Raw genomic sequence first — 20760 nt, 5'->3', positions numbered from 1 at the left:
AGTTAGCGGGTATTGTGTGAGACCGCGCATATTGTATACTGTATATTTTTTGTGAGTGGGAGTCTATAAGTCTATGTTATGTGTGTATAGGTGTGTGTGTGCACAGTATATACAGTATATGTATTATTCATGCACTGGGTGAGTGTGTGTTTTATTTTTGTGTTGTGTATGTGTTTTTGTTAAATCTGATTTGTATGTTTTTATTATGTGAGTGTATATGTGTTTTATTCTTGCATTGTGTGCCTTTGTGTTTTGTGTATGAGTTCTATAAAAGTGTGTTTTTTTTGAGTCAGTATTGTGCGCATCTGTTATGTGAGTGCAGTGTACTTGTGTCTGTGTGTTTCATTTATTTATTATGGGAGTGTGTGTTTTATTTATGTGTTGTGTTTTGTATGTGTGTGTTATGTGAGTGCATGTGTGTTTTATTCATACATTGTGTGGATGTACAGTGGGGCAAAAAAGTATTTAGTCAGTCAGCAATAGTGCAAGTTCCACCACTTAAAAAGATGAGAGGTGTCTGTAATTTACATCATAGGTAGACCTCAACTATGGGAGACAAACTGAGAAAAAAAAAATCCAGAAAATCACATTGTCTGTTTTTTTATCATTTTTTTTGCATATTATGGTGGAAAATAAGTATTTGGTCAGAAACAAACAATCAAGATTTCTGGCTCTCACAGACCTGTAACTTCTTCTTTAAGAGTCTCCTCTTTCCTCCACTCATTACCTGTAGTAATGGCACCTGTTTAAACTTGTTATCAGTATAAAAAGACACCTGTGCACACCCTCAAACAGTCTGACTCCAAACTCCACTATGGTGAAGACCAAAGAGCTGTCAAAGGACACCAGAAACAAAATTGTAGCCCTGCACCAGGCTGGGAAGACTGAATCTGCAATAGCCAACCAGCTTGAAATGAAGAAATCAACAGTGGGAGCAATAATTAGAAAATGGAAGACATACAAGATCACTGATAATCTCCCTCGATCTGGGGATCCATGCAAAATCCCACCCCGTGGGGTCAGAATGATCACAAGAACGGTGAGCAAAAATCCCAGAACCACGCGGGGGGACCTAGTGAATGAACTGCAGAGAGCTGGGACCAATGTAACAAGGCCTACCATAAGTAACACACTACGCCACCATGGACTCAGATCCTGCAGTGCCAGACGTGTCCCACTGCTTAAGCCAGTACATGTCCGGGCCCGTCTGAAGTTTGCTAGAGAGCATTTGGATGATCCAGAGGAGTTTTGGGAGAATGTCCTATGGTCTGATGAAACCAAACTGGAACTGTTTGGTAGAAACACAACTTGTCGTGTTTGGAGGAAAAAGAATACTGAGTTGCATCCATCAAACACCATACCTACTGTAAAGCATGGTGGTGGAAACATCATGCTCTGGGGCTGTTTCTCTGCAAAGGGGCCAGGACGACTGATCCGGGTACATGAAAGAATGAATGGGGCCATGTATCGTGAGATTTTGAGTGCAAACCTCCTTCCATCAGCAAGGGCATTGAAGATGAAACGTGGCTGGGTCTTTCAACATGACAATGATCCAAAGCACACCGCCAGGGCAACGAAGGAGTGGCTTCGTAAGAAGCATTTCAAGGTCCTGGAGTGGCCTAGCCAGTCTCCAGATCTCAACCCTATAGAAAACCTTTGGAGGGAGTTGAAAGTCCGTGTTGCCAAGCGAAAAGCCAAAAACATCACTGCTCTAGAGGAGATCTGCATGGAGGAATGGGCCAACATACCAACAACAGTGTGTGGCAACCTTGTGAAGACTTACGGAAAACGTTTGACCTCTGTCATTGCCAACAAAGGATATATTACAAAGTATTGAGATGAAATTTTGTTTCTGACCAAATACTTATTTTCCACCATAATATGCAAATAAAATATTAAAAAAACAGACAATGTGATTTTCTGGATTTTTTTTTCTCAGTTTGTCTCCCATAGTTGAGGTCTACCTATGATGTAAATTACAGACGCCTCTCATCTTTTTAAGTGGTGGAATTTGCACTATTGCTGACTGACTAAATACTTTTTTGCCCCACTGTATCTGTGTTTGTTGTGTAAGTGTTTAGACTTGTCGTGAGCATGCATGCAGTTTTGTATGAGTGCTGTATGATTATTAGCGTTGATCGCAAGCACTCGTTACTCGAGTTTGCCGAGGGTGCTTGGGTAGGCATCAAGTATGGCGGGTGCTCAAGTGATATGTTCGAGTCCCCGTGGAAGCAAGTTTCGCGGCTGTTAGACATCTACAAGAACATACTGGGCTTGCCCATTTTTCTCAAGCAATCCCTGCATGTTTTCTGACTGTCTAACAGCCGTGAAACATGCCTTCGTTGGGACTCGAACATATGACTCGAGCACTCGCGATTCTTGGTGCATAACCGAGCAACCTTGAGTAACCAACAACTGCGCTCATCATCACTATTGATTATGTGTTATGAACGTTATTTGTGTGTTTTGTGAGCCTATTATAGGAGGTTGTGTATAAAACACTCATTATTACCTTATTTCTTTGAGTCTATTCACAAACGAGACCCTAAGCGCAAAAACATCATCTTCTTCCCCGAAGACGACTTTCATACGCCGATATCTTTATCTAATTTAAACAGCACAAATAATAGCGATGCCGATCGGAGAAAAGCAGATTAAAAAAATAAAGAAAAATCACATCCAAGGGTTAACGTAATCCTTCCCTTTCCCAGCTTAGGCTAAAGTACAAATGCTTGTGCCAGTCTGGAATGAGATATGTCGGCGGCTGCTAAGATCTCCCGTGGGGTTCGGACTATGGGGAAGGAGACCCCCTCCACCTCTCAGCCTCAGGTTAATGCATATCATCTTCCTCATCGTAACCCATATATCTGTTAAAAAAGACTTCATCTAACATGTCATCAGAACAACTAATTAGCCGATGTGCTTTCGCTAATATGTTCTCCTAAAGGTTAGGACGCCTTCGAAGACTCGGAAGAGAACCACTGTCAAGATAGCCCGTCTCCGAGGTAGTTAGGGTGACGAATTTCATCGTAAATGAGGATCAATGTCCCGTACAACTTTGGAATAGTAATTTCTTAATTCTCATTCAAATCCTGCAGGCGAGATAATATAACTTGATCTGAATTAGCCATGTGATCCTGATGGCATCTCGTTAATGGGCTCTTGGCTTAATTTATGTAATTTTTTAAAAATTAAAGAGCCATATTTTAAATCCTCTACTCCAGTCCTTCAGAGTTTGAAAAAGTTATAAATCAAGCATAGCAAAAAAAAAAGTTTCTATCTTGTTGACTGTACTTTGCTGAAGTTTGGCGTCATCTCGGCTCGGCTTTCTCGCCTGCCGGTGGGAAGCTCGGGGAAATGATAGCATGTAGGAAGCTTATACACATCACTAGGCATATGCTGAGACTGGATTAACTCCTGCCGGAGCAGTTAAGGAAAACAAGTTTATTGTATAGCTCGCGGGAGGCTTTAAGGCGTGGTTCTACCGACACATGCCGGGAAAGGAGACAATGTCACCAAAGTGTGCAGCTGTGAACCAGGAAGACTACTGAAAAGCAGTAGATGGGAGCACAATCGCCCTCTTAACCTGCGCTGCACACGGCGATACAAATTCTACCGTGCAAGGTGTAGTTAAACCGCGCACTGTGTTTATTTTTTCCCTAAACCTGAAATTGCTCCATCTTAATTCTACCTGCGTGTAATCTTTACAGATCCCATCCTGCCCTGATTTGTATGATCAACGCAAGGGGTTTTTCCTGTCTTATATTATTAGGAATATATATGATTTATTCTTCTCGCTCGACCGCTCCGATTGTCTTTTTGAATCAAACTCATTAGATATTTTTGAGTTTATTTTTATTTTTTTCCACTTTTGTCATTGTTTTTGAAGGTCTTTTTTTGTGAAATTTTGTGACCTAGAATCAAAGCATTTTTTTTTGTGGTTGTTGTTGACATACTTTTGCATTTATGTGTTTGTTTTTATTGTTATTAGAAAGAAGGAAATAGAATTTAATAAAAGGGGTCTTCCAATGGGTTATTTCTGCAACAGAAAGGTTGGAATATTAGGTCACAAATGATGAATTATTGATAGCTTCATATTCTAGGATTTAAAGTGGACTTATTTTTTAAGACAAAACCTGTAGAACGTCACAGCCTGGCTACCCTCATCCCCTACAACAAGATAAACCTGCACATATGTGGCACCCCAGGAGTTCGGGTACCACAGTGATGCTGCCTTCCTCTTGGGGAGGGTAGTGCCATGCCTGGAGACAAGTGGGATCCCTTTGGCAGGTAAATCTTACACACAACATATTCTAACTCCAGGCAAGAAGGGTGAGCTCAAAACCCTGCTTTAGGGGAACTTCCCTGATATCCATCCTGGTCTGGAGTAGGAGTGAGTTCAGTCTGGAGCAGACAGTGAAGGGAGAGGAGTGATTAGAATCTCAGGGAGGCTGCGACTGGGCCTCCTGTGAGCCAGAGCGCAGAAACAGGGCACTGGGAGCCCGAGATTGTGGATAACTGCAAGGTCCACAGTAGAACTGGAGCATAGGACTGTATGTTGATTGCCCATACAATACCTTAGTTACAGCAGCAGATAGAGCCTGGAGTCACCGTGTCAGAGACCCCACGAGGACAGGAGAGAGAAAGGGGTACCTTGCCAGTGAACTATAGGTAGCAAGGAACAAGAAAACCAGCGCATAGAGGAAGGCTCCCAACCTAACCTGCCAAGGGAGATTACTACTTGTTTTCAGGCTGCCTGGACTCCTTCTGCACCTGTCCCCAGTACCCTGGACTGAGGCCTGTTACCATCAGTAAAACAGGTAAAGACTGCAACTCTGTGTCATCTGTTATTTACCGGCAATCCACCTTCCTTGCCATACACCTTGGGAGCCCTGGGGACCCTGCTTCACCTCTCTAACTGAGATCCACAGGTGGCATCACGAATAAACTTTATTACCAAATTCCCTTTAAAGACTTTTCCCCTTTTAATTGAGTGCCCAGGGCCACGGACTGGGTCGCAGCCACCGTGATATCCCCTTTAAGTGCGACCGGACCCGGTACCGAGTACCCCAGGCCCTGGCGGGCGACTCACAAACTTGTCTAATATGTCCAGAAACTCTTCTAATTTTCATGCCCTGTTACGTATCATTCACACTATTTAGTGGGCAATTCTAATGCATCAGCGTCCTGCTGGCATTGTAGGTGTTGGAACTTCCTTTTAATCCCATCCCAGCATGTATTGTTCCAGCCATTGTCCATTGACTTTATTGCCCTGAACTTAAAGCCTACCTCTGTGTTATAACTGGATACAGTTTGACACACAGCCTAGCAGGAGCACAGAGGAATAATTCGCTCCACTTCCTGTCAATAGAGAAAGAAACACTGCTACTTCCTGTAGACTGACAATGATTTCCACTCACTTCCTGCAGAGAAAAAAAATCTGCCCCCACTTACTGTAACTCGTCTCAGTTTCTCTGCTGCTGAAGATGGATTGTGCTTGACAACAGGCAGTGAAGAGCAAGACACACAGAAGAGAGACACTTAATGGCTGGCACGTTGAAATTATATATTTTTTAACATATCATATAAAGAATGTGATTTTTTATATTGATCACATGATCTATGGCACTAAATCAAATTCACAAACTATTTGAGCTCCGTTCACACTAGTGTTATGGCTTCCACTCACGAATCATGACAAATCGTTTACCATCGGATCGCGATGAATGCTGACAGATTTCAGGGACTTATAATTAGGTTTGTCAAGTTTCCAGTAAATTAGTTGGCAAGGATAACGCTGTTCTTATTTTTTTTAAGTATTGCATAAATGTATTGCCCAATTTTTCACACGAGAGCATTTATTTGACTTGTGCAACATAAAAAGAAATTCAAGCGACACAAATTTTTGTACAAATTTGCATTAAAGATTTATCCGTGTAGGAAACTTTAGTACTGTATCTTCACCAGCTTGAGGAAATGCTACAAAAAAGAAATCCCAGTGGCTTTAAACCAATAGTGCAACAAACAAGGATCCATGTCAAGACTCCAACTATGATGTCCACATACTTTAGGGCACAGTCAGACGGTCGTATAAGTCGGACCACAATAGCATCGCAATGCTCAGATTGGCCATCGGCTCTCCCAGACCCGTGCATGACAGCTGCATAGAAATGCAGGCTGTAACTCTGGGGTCAGGATAGTCCCCAGCCAGTCCGAGCATTGTGATACTATCGTTGTCTGGCTTATACGACCGTCTGACTGCGCCCTTAACGAGGTTGTATGAACTTGTAAAATCACAGAGACAGACTGAAGCTTGATGAGCTGAATGTGCCGCACATGTGAACGGCACTGAGCCGCAGTACCGGACATGGCGCATAGAAGATCTGTAGCGGAAAGGGTTTGTCTTGTTTGAACGCACATTTTTAAAATGATACTTGTCTTTTTTTATTAATATACTATATCTTTGGTGTAATAAAAAAGAAACCTAAAAACTAAAAAAAAGCCCCAGCAAGGAATGCAAACGGATGTTACCTGGAATTACCTAAATCCAAGATTTCATTAATTTTTAATTATTTCCTATTTAACTTTTACATAAAAAAAAGATCCAGAAACGTCAATATATTTAAATAAGATACTTAAATATCTTGTTTTCCCAATTTTTTTTTAATTTTCTGCCGCTATGCTTTTGTTTTTTACTTTATTTTTGTGCACGATTTTGGAGTAGTTATCTTACGTGAGCTGTTCCACATCCATGTGAATAGAGGTCTTGTACTTTACAGTAACCACATGGATAGACGAAACCTCAGAAAATGGCTCATTGGTTTTTATGGACGAGTATAGTGGGCATATTCTGTGACCTGCGCAGAGGTCACTGTGCAGGGAGATAGGAGGAACTCCATCCCCCAATTGTCAATGGCGGATTGTGTATTATAAGCTTCATAATAAAGGTGTTGTCTTTACTTTTAATTCTGACTGCGGTGATATAAAGATGACTATCGTGAGGATCTCTGAATAGTGTAAAAACGTAAAATTATTTTTTAATTTTTTTTAACTTAAGTAGAACATGGAGAAAAAAAAAATCACAAAATGTTTGAAAAATGTTTATCTTACAAAAAATTGTATGTTTAAAAAAGATTTAAAAACCTACAAATATTACAATAAATAAAAATGTCATTACTCCTATTTGAATATTGTATATATATATATAAAATATTCAAATAGACATAATCAAATTTTATATAAATTTATACCGTAAATAAGAGATACATTTTTATGCACGCAACTTTTTAATGCAATTTGTTGCATTTTCTAAGCAAGTTAAAACAGTTCTAAGCTGATAAAACACATGTGTATATATACATATATTATTATTATTATTATTATTATAAGGAGCTTGCTTGAAAAATGTAAAAAATTGCATTAAAAAACCTCCTAACTTACCGTTCTGTAGCTCAGATTAAATAAGGCCGTTTGCACTCACAAGAACTGAAATGATTAAGAAGTTTACCGAAAAAAATTGAAATCATAAAGGCGGCTTTAAGCTCCCTTGTGTTATCTCTTACCTATTTTCCGAGAACACTTTGTAGTTCAATCATTATAAAGGCAGGAAGCAACACAGCAATTCAGACCTTTTTTCGACTAATAACAATTCATTATTGTAAGTACCAAGAAGATTCAATCTGCCCCTGTGTCTGCAATGAGAAAATAGCACCAATGAATTGCTATCTGGGCCGGTGACTGGAAGCCGGGTGAAATAGCCCGCTGTTCTCAGGGAGCGAAGCCTTTATCTTGGCCGCAAACACAGATATACTTAAATATGCAGCAGCGTGCATTCCTGGTGACTGCGGAAAACCTAATGACATCATTTAGGCTTTTATTTCCATATATCAATACCATTTGTGGAGCTGTTCCTTAAAAAAATATATAAAAAAGTAAATATAAAAATATAAAAAAAATGAAAATCAATTGTGGTTAAGTGTTTGCTTTGTCATTTTTTGCAGATCAGGGGACTGCAAAAGCTCTCGGTAATCGTTTATAGGGAAAGGAACAATAAAACTAATATGGTGGGTATGCAGAGGGGCAAGTGAGATTGGGAACCTCTATATTCAGAAACTTCAATAAGTCATAGACAGGGGAAAAGAGACGCGGAGCAGAGGGGGCAATTTCTTATAGTAAAATGGTCCATATACTGTATATAAATGTATATATATATCTATACAGTACAGACCAAAAGTTTGGACACACCTTCTCATTTAAAGATTTTTCTGTATTTTCATGACTATGAAAATTGTACATTCACACTGAAGGCATCAAAACTATGAATTAACACGTGGAATTATATACTTAACAAAAAAGTGTGAAACAACTGAAATTATGTCTGATATTCTAGGTTCTTCAAAGTAGCCACCTTTTGCTTTGATGACTGCTTTGCACCCTCTTGGCATTCTCTTGATGAGCTTCAAGAGGTAGTCACCGGGAATGGTTTTCAATCACAGGTGTGCCCTGTCAGGTTTAATAAGTGGGATTTCTTGCCTTATAAATGGTGTTTGGACCATCAGTTGTGTTGTGCAGATGTCTGGTGGATACACAGCTGATAGTCCTACTGAATAGACTGTTAGAATTTGTATTATGGCAAGAAAAAAGCAGCTAAGTAAAGAAAAACGAGTGGCCATCATTACTTTAAGAAATGAAGGTCAGTCAGTCCGAAAAATTGGGAAAACTTTGAAAGTGTCCCCAAGTGCAGTGGCAAAAACCATCAAGGGCTACAAAGAAACTGGCTCACATGAGGACTGCCCCAGGAAAGGAAGACTAAGAGTCACCTCTGCTTCTGAGGATAAGTTTTTCTAAGTCACCGGCCTCAGAAATCGCAGGTTAATAGCAGCTCAGATTAGAGACCAGGTCAATGCCACACAGAGTTCTAGCAGCAGACACATCTCTACAACAACTGTTAAGAGGAGACTTTGTGCGGTAGGCCTTCGTGGTAAAATAGCTGCTAGGAAACCACTGCTAAGGACAGGCAACAAGCAGAAGAGACTTGTTTGGGCTAAAGAGCACAAGGAAAGGACATCAGACCAGTGGAAATCTGTGCTTTGGTCTGATGAGTCCAAATTTGAGATATTTGCTTACAACCACCGTATCTTTGTGCGACGCAGAAAAGGTGAACGGATGAACTCTACATGCCTGGTTCCCACCGTGAAGCATGGAGGAGGAGGTGTGATGGTGTGGGGGTGCTTTGCTGGTGAAACTGTTGGGAATTTATTCAAAATTGAAGGCATACTGAACCAGCATGGCTACCACAGCATCTTGCAGCGGCATGCTATTCCATCCAGTTTGCATTTAGTTGGACCATCATTTATTTTTCAACAGGACAATGACCCCAAACACACCTCCAGGCTGTGTAAGGGCTATTTGAGCAAGAAGGCGAGTGATGGGGTGCTACGCCAGATGACCTGGCCTCCACAGTCACCAGACCTGAACCCAATCGAGATGGTTTGGGGTGAGCTGGACCGCAGAGTGAAGGCAAAAGGGCCAACAAGTGCTAAGCATTTCTGGGAACTCCTTCAAGATTGTGGGAAGACCATTCCCGGCGACTACCTCTTGAAGCTCATCAAGGGAATGCCAAGAGTGTGCAAAGCAGTCATCAAAGCAAAAGGTGGCTACTTTGAAGAACCTAGAATGTAAGACAGACTTTTGGTCTGTACTGTATATATGTACTATATGTACAGTGTATACATATATATTTTTTGTTTTTTTCCATTTATTTATTCTTTTGTTTGGTCCAAAAGGAATATATATATATATATATATATATATATATATATATATATATTTATCAAATAAATAAATACCGTATTTTTCGGACTACAAGACGCACTGTTTCCCCCCCAAAAAAGGGGGGAAAATGGGGGGTGCGTCTAATAGTCGCAATGCAGGCTTACCGTGGCGGCAGAGGTGCGGTGGCAGAGGTGCAGCGGCAGAGGTGCGGCGGCAGAGGTGTGGCAGCAGAGGAGGCGCAGTAAGCGGGATCCCTTTCTCCGGTGAGGTGATGCAGCAGCCCGGTATGCAGCAGAACCGGGTGAATCCTGTTGTTATCGGTGGTGGCGGCCATTTTGGCCGCGCGTGCGCAGATGGAGCGCTCTGCTTCCCGGGGCTTCAGGAAAATGGCCGCCGCGATCTCCATCTGCGCACGCGTGGCCTCCCGCGGCCATTTTCCTGAAGCCCCAGGAAGCAGAGCGCTTCATCTGCACACGCGCGGCCTCAGGAAGATGGCCACGCCCACCGATAACAACAGAATTCACCCGGCTCTGCTGCTTACCGGGCTGCTGCATCACCATACCGGGGAAAGGGACCCCGCTTACTGCGCCTCCTCTGCCGCTGCACCTCTGCCACCGCACCTCTGCCGCCACGGTAAGCCTGCATTGCCTGCACGGTAAGCCTGGGACCGCTCTCACGCCATACCTCTCACTGCACCTCCTGATCCCAGGACCTCCTGATCCCAGCACCTCCTGATCCCAGCACCTCCTGATCCCAGCATCACCCCACCTCTGCCGACACCTTGCCTCCTGTGACCCTGCTCTGCCACCGCCAGCCCTCAGGTAAGATACTGTAAATTCAGACAATAAGACGGACCCCCATCTTATAAAAAATATTTTTTTCTGCAATTTTCACCCCAAATTTGGGGTGTGTCATATGGTCCTGTGCGTCTTATAGTCCGAAAAATACGGTACATACAGTATATATTTTTTTCCTTTGTTGTGCTCAAAAGTTCACATACCCAGGCAGAAATTTTGCTTTTTTAGCCTTTTTCAGAGAATATGAGCGATAACGCCAGACCTTTTTTCCCCCTCATGGTTACTGATTGGGTGAAGCCGTTTATTGTCAAACTACTGCGTTTTCTTTTTCTAAACCATAATGGCAACCCCAAACATTCAAATAACCTTGATCAAAAGTTCACATACCCTGGTGATTTTGGCCTGATAACATGCACAGAAGTTAACACAAATGGTTTTGAATGGCTACTAAAGGTAACATCCTCACCTGAGACCTGTTTGCTTGTAATCAGTGTGTGTGCATAAAATCTGAGTGAGTTTCTGGGATCCAGACAGACTTTTGCATCTTTCATCCAGCCACTTACGTTTCTGGATTGTCAGTCGTGAGCAAAGCAAAAGAACTGTCAACGGATCTACGGGAAAAGGTAGTTGAACTGTATAAAACAGGAAAGGGATACAAAAAGATATCCAAAGAATTGATAATGCCAGTCAGCAGCGTTCAAACTGTGATTAACAAATGGAAAATAAGGGGCTCTGTAAAAACAAAATCACGGTCAGGTAGACAAACAAAAATGTCATCACAACTGCCAGGAAAATTGACTGGGATGCAAAGAAAAACCCACAAATAACATCAGCTGAAATACTGGACTCTCTGTAAAACTCGCAGTGTGGCAGTTTAAAGATGCACAATAAGGAGGCAAGAAAAATGGGCTGCATGGTCGAGTCGCCAGAAGAAAGCCATTACTGTGCAAATGCCACAAAGCATCTTGCCACAACCATAAACATTACATTTGGAGAGAGGTCAACAAGGACCATCATAGGACTTGTTGACCTCTCTCCAAATGTAGTGTTTCATGGTTGTGCCCAAATAGTTAAATTTTGGTCTCATCACTCCAAATTACCTTGTTTCAGAAGTTTTGAGGCTTGTCTCTGTGCTGTTTTGCATATTGTAAACGAGATACTTTGTGGCATTTGCGCAGTAATGGCTTTCTTCTGGCAACTCGACCATGCAGCCCATTTTTCTTCAAGTGCCTCCTTATTGTGCATCTTGAAACAGCGACACCGCTAATTTTCAGAGTCCTGTATTTCAGCTGATGTTATTTGTGGGTTTTTCTTTGCATCGCAAACAAATTTCTTGGCAATTGTAGATGACATTTTTGTTAGTCTACCTGACCTTGGTTTTGTTTTTACAGAGCCCCTTGATTTTCAATTTGTTAAACACAGTTTGAACACTACTGACTGGCATTATCAATTCCTTGGATATCTTTTTGTTTCCCTTTCCTGTTTTATACAGTTCAACTACCTTTTCCCGTAAATCCATTGACAGTTCTTTCGCGTTCCCCATGACTCACAATCCAGAAACGTCAGTGGCAGGATGATAGATGCAAGAGTCTGTCTGGATCCCAGAAACTCCCTCAGCCTTTAAGAGCACACACTGATTACAAGCAAACAGGTGAGGATGTTACCTTTAGTAGCCATTCAAACCCATTTGTGTCAACTTCTGTGCATGTTATCAGGCCAAAATCGCCAGGGTATGTGAACTTTTGATCAGGGTCATTTGGATGTTTTGGATTGTCATTATGGCTTAAAAAAGAGAAAACACAGTAGTTTGGCAATAAATGGCTTCACCCAACCACTAACCATGAGTGAAGAAAAATTTGAGGTTTTATCATTCATATTCTCTGAAAAAAGGCCAAGAAATCAAAAATACTGCTGGGGTATGTAAACTTTTGAGCACAACTGTATATGCAGAATTTATTTTCAATAAGGCTGGATTGCCGAAAATAAAGAAGGGACAAATCATCAACAATCTTAAATACGCCGATAACATTGATAGCAGCAAGCATAGATGGAATAAAGGATTTGCTACGAAGTGTCAAGATGGAAAGCTCCAACATGGGACAGCTACTCAACACAAAGAAGACAAAGGCATTGGCTACTGTAGAACTGGACGGCGAGGAACTGAAAAGTTTTAAAGGACTTCAACCTACTTGGAACAATAATCACTCAAGATGTAGCAATGACACCGGAAGTCAATAGGAAAATAGCTTTGGCCCACAAAACAATATTGAAGTAACATAGTAACATAGTTAGTAAGGCCGAAAAAAGACATTTGTCCATCCAGTTCAGCCTATATTCCATCATAATAAATACCCAGATCTACGTCCTTCTACAGAACCTAATAATTGTATGATACAATATTGTTCTGCTCCAGGAAGACATCCAGGCCTCTCTTGAACCCCTCGACTGAGTTCGCCATCACCACCTCCGAAAGTCACTGGACAAAGTCTTCAAATTGAGGAACATTTCTCTGGCGATGAAGACACGGCTCGCATGTAGTCTGGTCTTATCTGTAGTAAAGATTTAAATGCAAAATCTGGACGATAAAGAAACAAGACACAAGAATCTACGCCTTCTAAATGTGGTGCTGGAGAAGGATGTTATCAATACTATGGAGAGCAAGAAGAACGAACAAATCAATCTTTGAACAAATCAAACCAGACAGGTCACTAGAAGCACGGATCACCAATCTATGACTTGCCTACTTTGGATACATCATAGAGCACAATCACTCAAGTTAGACGTCATGATAGGAAGAATTGAAGGAACAAAAACGAGAGGAAGACCAGCCAACTGATGGCTTGATAAAATCAAACTAATGGTGGAAAAGACCCTGGTGGACCTATCTAGACTTGCACAATATTGATCTTCCTACAGATTGTTCATCCTTCGCCAAAGGCTGTTAAATCAAAGAAAATTTAAAAAACAGAAGGGTCTAGGATGGGTTTCCACATCATGATCTATTGTTAACTCTTTATTAATTTTCCATTTTCTGCAGTACCCATGTAGGTGATTTATGTACAAGTTCTCTCCACCAAGTGTCTAAGGGGTTTTAGAAGACTGGGCCCCATCCCCTCTAGTATTCACTAGCAGCTGCATGACCTGCATGAAGAAGCATAATGCTAAATTATGGTTTTGTCTAGCATTTTTACTGATTGAAAGATAGATCAATATAAATTAATTAATCCTGATACTACAGTTAATGGAAAGGGAACTTAGCCTTTGATAAATATGTACAACGTTCAAGAATTTAACTTCTGTACTGTCATAGGGACGGGACAGGATTAACTACTGCGTAGAGTGTAAGGCAGAGTCCAAGGGATTGTCCAATTTTCCACTTTAATTGCCCCTAAAAGAGGAATAGACAAATGAAAAATTTCAGGTTTTGTCTATGGATAGCATTCCAAACCGTGATTTTTGATTCTTTAGGCAAAAAGTTAGAACAAACTGTAATTAATTCAACAATCTTTAACCCCTTAAGCCCCGAGGGTGGTTTGCACGTTAATGACCGGGCCAATTTTTACAATTCTGACCACTGTCCCTTTATGAGGTTATAACTCTGGAACGCTTCAACGGATCTTGGCGATTCTGACATTGTTTTCTCGTGACATATTGTACTTCATTTTAGTAGTAACATTTATTCGATATAACTTGCGTTTATTTGTGAAAAAAACGGAAATTTGGCGAAAATTTTGAAAATTTCGCAATTTTCCAACTTTAAATTTTTATGCCCTTAAATCACAGAGATATGTCACGCAAAATACTTAATAAGTAACATTTCCCACATGTCTCCTTTACATCAGCACAATTTTGGAACCAAAATTTTTTTTTGTTAGGGAGTTATAAGGGTTCAAAGTTGACCAGCAATTTCTCATTTTTACAACACCATTTTTTTTTAGGGACCACATCTCATTTGATGTCATTTTGAGGGGTCTATATGATAGAAAATACCCAAGTGTGACACCATTCTAAAAACTGCACCCCTCAAGGTGCTCAAAACCACATTCAAGAAGTTTATTAACCCTTCAGGGGTTTCACAGGAATTTTTGGAATGTTTAAATAAAAATGAATATTTAACTTTTTTTCACACAAAATTTATTTCAGCTCCAATTTGTTTTATTTTACCAAGGGTAACAGGATAAAATGGATGCCAAACATTGTTGTACAATCTGTACTGAGTACGCTGATACCCCATATGTGGGGGTAAACCACTGTTTGGGCGCATGGCAGAGCTCGGAAGGGAAGGAGCGCCATTTGACTTTTAAATGCAAAATTGACAGGAATTGAGATGGGACACCATGTTGCGTTTGGAGAGCCACTGATGTGCCTAAACATTGAAACCCCCCACAAGTGACACCATTTTGGAAAGTAGACACCCTAAGGAACTTATCTAGATGTGTGGTGACCACTTTGACCCACCAATTGCTTCACAGAAGTTTATAATGCAGAGCCGTAAAAATAAAAAATCATATTTTTTCACAAAAATGATCTTTTCGCCCCCAATTTTTTATTTTCCCAAGAGTAAGAGAAGAAATTGAACCTCAAAAATTGTTGGCCAATTTGTCCTGAGTACGCTGATACCCCGTATATGGGTGTAAACCATTGTTTGGGCGTATGGCAGAGCTCGGAAAGGGAAGGAGCGCCATTTTACTTTTCAATGCAAAATTGACTGGAATTGAGATGGGATGCCATGTTGCGTTTGGAGAGCCCCTGATGTGCCTAAACATTGAAATCCCCACAAGTGACACCATTTTGGAAAGTAGACCCCTTAAGGAACTTATCTAGAGGTGTGGTGAGCACTTTGACCCAACAAGTGCTTCACAGAAGTTTATAATGCAGAGCCGTAAAAATAAAAAATCATATTTTTTCACAAAAATAATCTTTTCGCCACCAATTTTTTATTTTCCCAAGGGTAAGAGAAGAAATTAGACCACAAAAGTTGTTGTGCAATTTGTCCTGAGTGCGACGATACCCCATATGTGGGGGTAAACCACTGTTTGGGCGCATGGCAGAGCTCGGAAGGAAAGGAGCGCCATTTGACTTTTCAATGCAAAATTGACTGGAATTGAGATGGGACGCCATGTTGCGTTTTGAGAGCCCCTGATGTGCCTAAACATTGGAACCCCTCACAAGTGACACCATTTTGAAAAGTAGACCCCTTAAGGAACTTATCTAGATGTGTGGTGAGCACTTTGACCCAACAAGTGCTTCACAGAAGTTTATAATGCAGAGCCGTAAAAATAAAAAATCTTATTTTTTCACAAAAATGATCTTTTCGCCCCCAATTTTTTATTTTCCCAAGGGTAAGAGAAGAAACTAGACCACAAAAGTTGTTGTGCAATTTGTCCTGAGTGCGACGATACCCCATATGTGGGGGTAAACCACTTTTTGGGTGCATAGCAGAGCTCGGAAGGGAAGGAGCGCCATTTGACTTTTCAATGCAAAATTGACTGGAATTAAGATGGGACGCCATGTTGGTTTGGAGAGCCCCTGATGTGCCTAAACATTAAAAACCCCCACAAGTGACACCATTTTGGAAACTAGACCCTCTAAGGAACTTATCTAGATGTGTTTTGAGAGCTTTGAACCCCCAAGTGTTTCACTACAGTTTATAACGCAGAGCCGTTAAAATAAATTTATTTTTTTTTCGCAAAAATTTTTTAGCCCCCAGTTTTGTATTTTCACAAGGGTAACATAATAAATTGGACCCCAAAAGTTGTTGTCCAATTTGTCCTGAGTACGCTGATACCCCATATGTGGGGGGGAACCACTGTTTGGGCGCATGGCAGAGCTCGGAAGGGAAGGAGCGCCATTTGGAATGCAGACTTAGATGGATTGGTCTGCAGGAGTCACGTTGCATTTGCAGAGCCCCTGATGTACCCAAACAGTACAAACCCCCCACAAGTGACCCCATATTAGAAACTAGACCTCCCATGGAACTTATCTAGATGTGTTGTGAGAACTTTGAACCCCTAAGTGTTTCACTACAGTTTATAACGCAGACCCGTGAAAATAAAAATTCTTTTTTTTTTCACAAAAATGATTTTTTAGCCCCCAGCTTTGTATTTTTACAAGGGTAACAGAATAAATTGGACCCCAAAAGTTGTTGTTCAATTTGTCCTGAGTACGCTGATACCCCATATGTGGGGGGGAACCACTGTTTGGGCTCATGGCAGAGCTCGGAAGGGAAGGAGCGCCATTTGGAATGCAGACTTAGATGGATTGGTCTGCAGGCGTCACGTTGCATTTGCAGAGCCCCTGATGTACCCAAACAGTAGAAACCACCCACAAGTGACCCCATATTGGAAACTAGACCTCCCATGGAACTTATCTAGATGTGTTGTGAAAACTTTGAACCCCCAAGTGTTTCACTACAGTTTACAACGCAGAGCCGTGAAAATAAAAATCCTTTTTTTTCCCACAAAAATGATTTTTAGCCCCCCAAATTTTTATTTTCCCAAGGATAACAAGAGAACTTGGACCCAAAAAGTTGTTGTCCAATTTGTCTCGAGTACGCTGATACCCCATATGTTGGGGTAAACCCCTGTTTGGGCGCACGGGAGAGCTCGGAAGTGAAGGAGCACTGTTTTACTTTTTCAATGCAGAATTGGCTGGAATTGAGATCGGACGCCATGTCGCGTTTGGAGAGCCCCTGATGTGTCTAAACAGTGGAAACCCCCCAATTATAAATGAAACCCTAATCCAAACGCACCACTAACCCTAATCCCAACTGTAACCCTAACCACACACCTAACCCAGACACACCCCTAATTCTAATCCCAACCCTAATCCCAACCGTAAATGTAATCCAAACCCTAACCCTAGCCCCAACCCTAGCCCTAACCCTAACCCTAACCGGAAAATGGAAATAAATACATTTTTTTAATTTTATTATTTTTCCCTAAGGCTAGGTTCACATTGCGTTAGGGAAATCCGTTTAGCACTAGCGGATTGCGCTAACACAATGTCTTTTTAGGTGTCGTGTTTAGTGGTCGCGTTAACGTCCCCGCTCTGGAAGATCGGGGATCGGACCTCGGGCGCGCCGCGGACGCTGCAAGCAGCGTCTGAGGCGCGCCACAAAAGAATGGCACCTTGCTAGCGCGAGCCGAAAATGGCACGCTCTAGCGATGCGCTACACCTGAAAATCACATTGCTGTCAATGGTTGTGCTAACGGACCCGTTGCACGGCGTTAATTGTGACATTTTCGCCGTGCAACGCTGTCCGTTAGCGTTAACCCATTAACGCAATGTGAACCTAGCCTAACTAAGGGGGTGATGAAGGGGGGTTTGATTTACTTTTATAGCGAGTTTTTTAGCGGATTTTTATGATTGGCAGCCGTCACACACTAAAAGACGCTTTTTATAGCAAAAAAGTTTTTGCGTCTCCACATTTTGAGACCTATAATTTTTCCATATTTTGGTCCACAGAGTCATGTGAGGTCTTGTTTTTTGCGGGACGAGTTGACGTTTTTATCGGTTACATTTTCGGACACGTGACAGTTTTTGATCGCTTTTTATTCCGATTTTTTTGTGAGGCAGAATGACCAAAAACCAGCTATTCATGAATTTCTATTGGGGGAGGCGTTTATACCGTTCCTCGTTTGGTAAAATTGATGAAGCAGTTTTATTCTTCGGGTCAGTACGATTACAGCGACACCTCATTTATATCATTTTTTTTATGTTTTGGCGCTTTTATACGATAAAAGCTATTTTATAGAAAAAATAATTATTTTGGCATCGCTTTATTCAGAGGACTATAACTTTTTTATTTTTTTGGTTATGATGCTATATGGCGGCTCGTTTTTTGCGGGACAAGATGACGTTTTCAGAGGTAACATGGTTATTTATATCCGTCTTTTTGATCGCGTGTTATTCCACTCTTTGTTCAGCGTTATGATAATAAAGCGTTGTTTTTTGGCTCGTTTTTTTTTTTTTTTTCTTACGGTGTTCACTGAAGGGGTTAACTAGTGGGCCAGTTTTATAGGTCGGGTCGTTACGGACGCGGCGATACTAAATATGTGCACTTTTATTGTTTTTTTGTTTTTTTTTTATGTAAAGAAATGTATTTATGGGAATAATATTTTTTTTTTTTCTGCTTTATTTAGGAATTTTTTTTTTATTTTTTTTTACAAGTGTGGAAATTTTTTTTTTTACTTTTTCACTTTGTCCCAGGGGGGGACATCACAGATCACCGATCTGACAGTGTGCACAGCACTCTATCAGATCGGTGATCTGACATACAGCCGGGCAGGATTAGAGCTGCAGCTGCAGCCTGATCCTGACCCGGAAGTGCTCCCTGCAGGACCCGGATGCAGCCCGGCGGCCATTTTGGATCCGGGGACTGCAGGGAGAAGACGCTCGGTACACGGTGAGCACATCACCGTGTACCGATCGTCTCAGGGAAGCCCGCAGGGAGCCCCCTCCCTGCGCGATGCTTCCCTGCACCGCCGGCACACCGCGATCATCTTTGATCGCGGTGTGCCGGGGGTTAATGTGCCGGGAGCGGTCCGTGACCGCTCCTGGCACATAGTGCCGGATGTCAGCTGCGATAGGCAGCTGACACCCGGCCGCGATCGGCCGCGCTCCCCCCGTGAGCGCGGCCGATCGCATATGACGTACTATCCCGTCCATGGGAATTAAGTCCCAGGTCACCTGGACGGGATAGTACGTCATATGGGATTAAGGGGTTAAGAAGTCCTGTTGGCCCTTTATGAAGCCATGCACCACTTTTACCCATAAAATAACAATTCTGAAGCTTTTATTTCTTTTGAACTCTTGTTTTTGACTCTGGACAGGATGGTGCCGCCTCCATCCTGGTCAGGTCAGGGTAAATTTTAGTCCGCCTCTCTATTTAATGTTGGCAGTTCCTGGATTTTGTGTCGGTGATACTTCCGGCTTGTGGTTGCTGACACAGGTTGTCGTCTGTAAACTTTGTGCCTCTGTGCTAGTGTGCCTTGCCGTGTATGACTCGGTTTTGTTCTCTGACTTCTGTCTTTGCATTCTGCTTTGTACTGCTCTGTCTCTCCTGGTTATCAGACCCCTTGGCTTGTCTGTTTACTCTTTGTCTTATCCTTAAGGTACATGACTCCCTCCTGGCTTTGACCCTCGGCCCTATTTGACTACGTTTTCTGTCTCGGCCCTGCACGCTGTGTGTTCAGTATAATTCCCTACACTCACGCCATGTGAGTCCGCCCCCTTGTAACTTGACTGCTGTGCCAGGTCCTGTGCTCACTGCATTAGAGTACGGTCAGTGTGACTTGTTTCTGCACTCATTATTCTTATTCGTGCCCCCTGATAGCACCCCCTAGGCAGTGCCAGTGACATGTTAGGTGTCACGACAACTCTCTGTTGTTTCATTCTTCTGTTATTCCTCATGGGAATATATAAATTGACAACTGGGCATTACTAATCTTGTCCCAGTAGTCTATCCCTACATGTTCTGTAGCCACAAAATCCCAGGTGTCAATTTTTAACAACTTTTTAGGAGGAAAACAAGGGGGCAGCACAAAGTTAAGTTCTACAGAAGGCAGTGTACATGGACCGATGGGCGGCACAACACAATTGCCAATAAATAATTTTTTTTACCAATCTCCGGTCATTTTGATGCATATTTACAAGAAAACGATGTGCACTGAGAGATCTGTTTTAGATTGCTCCATGTATACAGGCTCCTAAAGTTCTCTACAGTGCGAGTCCTGTTTACACAATGCACCGACGAGAACAATGATTATTATATGTCACATAAAAGATCATTTCATGTGAATGTGACTTGGCAGTCTGTTTAAATGGCCAGATAAGTGTGGAACAAGCATTTTTAACCATGTTTGTTCTCGATAATCTTGTAGTGTAAATGATGCTATAGACAGATAATAGATAGATGATTGATAGATAGATAATAGATAGATAATAAATAGATGATTGATAGATAAATAATAGATAGATAATAGATAGATAATAATAGATAAAAGATAGATAATAGATACAGTGGGGCAAAAAAGTATTTAGTCAGTCAGCAATAGTGCAAGTTCCACCACTTAAAAAGATGAGAGGCGTCTGTAATTTACATCATAGGTAGACCTCAACTATGGGAGACAAACTGAGGAAAAAAAATCCAGAAAATCACATTGTCTGTTTTTTTAACATTTTATTT

The 20760-nt window shown here is 41.6% G+C and overlaps 1 protein-coding gene across 1 annotated transcript in view; it reads right to left on the bottom strand.

Annotated features, from left to right (window-relative positions):
* Positions 1–20760, bottom strand: part of ESRRG (estrogen related receptor gamma) — a 980003-nt gene that overhangs the window by 661505 nt on the left and 297738 nt on the right. The gene's annotated exons all lie outside the window — the stretch shown is intronic.

This window comes from Ranitomeya imitator, chromosome 5, assembly GCF_032444005.1.
Source record: "Ranitomeya imitator isolate aRanImi1 chromosome 5, aRanImi1.pri, whole genome shotgun sequence".
Classification (NCBI taxonomy): Eukaryota; Metazoa; Chordata; class Amphibia; order Anura; family Dendrobatidae; genus Ranitomeya; species Ranitomeya imitator.
This window is presented reverse-complemented; position numbering and strand designations above follow the sequence as displayed.